We start from the raw sequence: 4,970 nt of genomic DNA, 5'->3' as shown, positions 1-4,970 counted from the left end.
ACGGAAAAGGTGTTTAAAAGAAATTACAGCGGACAACTCGACCCAACGGATAGCGTGCTGAGAATCTCAAGGCTATGAAGCACACGACTAAGAGTAAAACTCTACTAGGCAGCCAACTTGACCCAATGTCAAAGAATTTGCTAAAAAATTCATATTTGTGTGACAAAATTGACACTTCAGAAGTCAGTTTACAGTGTGCTTGTATGGATTTAAAAATATGACTAGATTATCCAAAATTCAACTTAGAGAAGAATATTTCTGTCGTGGCCTTGACTGAAATTGGAGTTTTTCACAAGCCAAAGCTTACTCAAGCATATTGTAAAGGAACTCAATTCTTGCCTCACAAACATAATTTCATTTCTAAGTAGGCATGTTGCGATTATTTTTTTTTGCGTTGAGCCGAGTTGTCCATGATTCGAGATCGCCTAAATGGTCTTGGGCAGAATGTTCCATTTGGTCAAGTTGTGCCTTGAGTTGAATTTTGTTTGCTGGGTTGATTTTCAGACCTCGGCATTTAGTTTAAACCTTAAATCATTTAACCATATCATCTTATCAATGTATGAACAAGTTCTGACTCGAACGAGTCCGGCAAAGAGTTACAAAATTTGAAAACTTGCCCAGCACTACTGGATACAATAAAACCTTAACAAAGTATTGACGAAACAATTAAGTGATGATTTCAAAACAAAAACATGTATTTTACAGACTTATCTTTAATATGAAAGTAATTCGAAAATAGTTTTATTCGGAATTTATACTTGATCAAGTTTGACATTTTTGACCACTTAAGACACGTCTATTTTTCATCAAGGATGGATAATGCCATTCGAATAGGAATTACTCTCTCAGATCGGAACTGACCCTAAGATTGCCCTTGTTGCTAATGAGTTGGACTACAACCTTGTTCTAAACATACATACAGTATATACTCTCTAAACAGTCAAGTGCCGGGCTAGCAAACTTATTTTGAATAGCAAATTTGAAAGTGATGGAATCCTTTTCAGACTAAGCCACGGCATGCCTTTAGCTTGGCAAAGTTCACTAACAAAGGCCACTCCTTTTTTGAAACTGTTCCTTCCACAGTTTCGTAATCCATGTAGGAAAGGAGCCTTTTCCATTAGTAATGAAAAGGGGGAGTAATCCTCGACAAATCTTTCTTGTTTGTTGGAAGCAATCATCTGTTTCCATACAGAGACTATCGTGCGGCATTGTGCGGGAGGCAAGCCAGATATCTATTTACCCAAGAAACAATGAACCTTCATCTCCTTTCTGATCCAATTTTCAGGGCAATTTGATATCTTAAGACGCTTTACTTTCATTCGGGGGGTTGTGCAATCAATATTATAAGGATGTATCTTGCTTGCTTTGGATCTGGCATCGTTTCTTCAAGCAGTTCGTTCAGACCTGAATTTAGGTATCCTCAACCAAGAAGGGTCGCCAAATGGAATGTTGTTTCAAAAATGGCTCTTTCACTCTCACATGGGTCCCGGATTGGCCTATAATGTGGTGAATAACCCGGTGGGCCTGGGTGGTATCTACATGCATTTGGTGGCTCATAATGCACACACCCTTCAAGGCTAAGCAGCACAACTTTCAGTAAAGTACCAACATATTATTCCGGAAGTGAGGCTGATTTTCCAGCTATCCAATACACAACAGACCTAGACATTTAGCCAACCGAGAACCACAGCACGGATCTCTTAACTAAACAACCCAACTTGTTCAGTACGTCATAGCTCTAGAAAATGAAAGCTGAACACATTTTCCTGAGATTTTGTGCGGTTGGAAGTGGAAGTCAGGAAGTGAGTCTTGGGAGCTGTCGTGCCACGAGATCCCGAGTCCCTTGGAATCTTCCTGCCTTAAATGACCTTGACAACAGCACTCCCCCCTCTTAGCCTCTTCCAACCTTCCTAATTCTTCTTCTTGAGCCCTCGCTCACTCACTCGCATAGTCACTCAGTCGGTAGCCTTCTATGAGAAACTCATTCAAATTTTGAGGTTGACTCAAATTCGAGGAGTGCCAAAGCTACTCTCCTACTGCTCCGGATGAATAAGGGCACAGGGGTGATTTTGACTTTTTCAGAACAATTCTTGGAACCCAATTGAGTTGGTGAGTTTTAAGCCTTTCGAGGGTGGATTTGAGAGTGCCCAAACTTTCAGTGCTAAACCAAGTACCTTGTATGAGCAAAACAACCCCCCCCCATGCTCAAGCAAATGTATATTCTCACTGTCTGTTACTATGAAAAGAGCCTTGGTATGTCGGCTGGCTGCCAATGACCGCGTTTAGTCAGGACGGCAATAAAGCTTGAAGGTGAGGAGGAACGAAGGAGACCTTGATTGGTATTTGAGGGACCAGATTGGTGCCTGACTTTCATCGTCGTCGTCGTCCACGGTCGGTCCCTATTCGTTCCTGAAGCTGATTTCCCCGTTTAGCTTTGCATTCATAAGTGACGTTCCTCATTTTGGCTCTCCAAGGCTCATTTCTCGCTTTCACGAAAAGATTTCCCCAGGGTTACTATGGTTGAGCTGGTCCGGCGGTAAACGTGCACCTAGCACGAGCCAGGTCTCCAGAAGTGGAGAATTAGCCACTCGCAACCCTGGCGTGCATTTCCTCTCCCGATTCTTTCTGAAGTGTTCCCTATGGCATACCGTATTACATGGAATCCGGCTGAAAGATCGAGAGCCGCCGTGACGATGGAAGCCAAGAGCTATGTACGTATGCTATAGTAGTATGTACAGTGCAGGAGATGTACCACGGTATGGCTTTCGCCTAGCTTCTCAGGGAAGAGAGTGGGCATTTGTACTTGGACACTATCATCGTACACTTATTGGATTGTTCCACGTGCAAATTTTTTTCATGACTTCAGTTTTGAAGGCTCGTAGGAGAAACCTAAAAATAAAGAGCCCAGCCTTAAGTTAATGTACAAGGAGAAAGAGACCCCGGAAATGAGCGATATTTTGAATTTTTTGCTGAGTCCAATTCTGAGAAGCTACTTTGAGTAGAAGGATGCCAGGCACACACGCACACACGCACATATCCACTCACCTACTCACCCACCCAAAGACACACGCATACAGGCGTACGGAGGGGCCAGGAGAGAGAGGGTACATTTAGCCAAAAGAGGGCATTGCTTGCCAATAACTTCTGCATGACTAAACTCAATCTCGCCTCGGGATTAGGTTCCATCGTCACACTTGGTCCTGAAGAAGAGGCAGAGCATGAGCTTTCCGGATATGGATTTTCTGGCTCTCGCCGAGGCCTTAAAAGGACAAACACTTGGGAACGTTTGGGAAAGGTCAAAGCCAGTTCTGGTCGGTCTGAGGGTTCACAACGACTTTCTTCGTGAGTCGTTTAACTCTCAGCAAATACGAACTAATTGTTTGAGAGCGGACGTCGAGTCTTTGATCCTTGATATTTGGCAAGCGGATATTAAGAGCCCTATACTTACGGTCTTGTTTCAAGAGAACTTATGAGTTATATGACAACATCTCAAAAGAGTCCCGAGTCCAGAGCCCAAAAGAGTTGCAGATATCAACGTTTCTACATTTTCAAGCTATTAGTGAAACCTTTCAGCCAGCTTTTTTTGCCCTGAACTGTGAGCTGCGAGGGAATAGATTGTTCAATAAACAAAGATTTCTTCTTAAACTGAATGCTGTCAAAACATGATACTTCTTCCTGTGTGGGTCAAGTCTGTTTGGCCTTCGATGGTCCAAGTACCGTTGACTGCGTGGGCCCCTCTCTCTTTTTTTTCCCAACTGCGCGACGTCTTTTACCTTGGACCATTGTGTATACCTAGGGTGGGCCATTGTTCCATTCCACAATTTAAAAACCAGCTATTCTGTTCGTTTTTCAGGTGAATGCGACAAGTTGACAGGGCCTTTCCAATGGCCAGTGACAGAGGAATGGCCTTAAGCGCCTTCTGAAAATGCTCAAATCCAATTCAAGCTGAGGCTCGTGGCCTCCACGTGCCTTTGTCCGGGTGGAGAGCCAAGGCCGCCCGAAATGCTGCTCGCGAGTTCGGAGTGCAAACAAAATTTCAAAGTGATTTGAAATGAAACACAGCAAAGTTCGTGGGCCCGAATGCTTGATCCAGCCAGCCTTGCTGTCCAAGGAGCTCTTTACTTTGGAGGATCGAGGACAGACTCTGGAGAGGAGAGCACAAGAGAGGACGGAAGAAAGGAGAACGGAAGCAGTAATTGCTGCTAAAGAGAGAAAGTCACCGTTCTCAAGTGGGCTCCAAACCTCAAGGATCCCTATCCGTTCAATGCCAGAAACTTTTGATCATTCCCACGGAAGTCTAGAGGAGAAGAGAGAAGGAAGAAGAAACTACAGAAGGCATCCCCCTCATCGACTCTTTCGACCTGAGTCTCGTCGACGCGGCCGCAGTTGCAGTGCCACTAATAGAAGTAGTAGTAGTAGTGATAAAGAACAAGAAGACCCACCATCAACTTTAGGTGAGTTGGAACGCATAGCATTTCATCAAAAAGGAATGAATTTATTGGCTTGGGCCAAAATGAAACCCAATCACGTGGAATTGATGCAGTGTCTCTAGTGCATTTTGATTGAGTCGATGCCGAAACGCCGAAGCAGCCGAAAGTAAGAGCTTTCAAATCAAAGCAACGATATTTTCAAATGAGGCGAAGGTCAAAGTAACACAGTACTTAGTAGGTAGTGAGCTGGAAAGTGGGAAGAACAATACACGGGCAAACTATTATCAAATCACTTTACGCGTCCTTTTTGTTCCCGAACCCTTAAAGAAAGCAGTGGTTCATTGCAGTGGTTCAATGTCTATGGTCGTACGTACTCCTTTGGACTCTAGCAAAACGCCGTGAACAGTACGTACCACACCAGCAGTTAGTTCGATCGCCGGCGAGAAAAGAAAAAGCAGAACTGGGGTTAAAATTTTGCTGGTGAAAGCGTGCTATGTTTGGCCTTTTGCCATTGCTGTTCAGTTAGTAGTATCAAAACAC

The sequence above is a fragment of the Tigriopus californicus genome, chromosome 6, assembly GCF_007210705.1.
Source record: "Tigriopus californicus strain San Diego chromosome 6, Tcal_SD_v2.1, whole genome shotgun sequence".
Taxonomy (NCBI): domain Eukaryota; kingdom Metazoa; phylum Arthropoda; class Copepoda; order Harpacticoida; family Harpacticidae; genus Tigriopus; species Tigriopus californicus.
Note: the sequence above shows the minus strand (reverse complement) of the source record.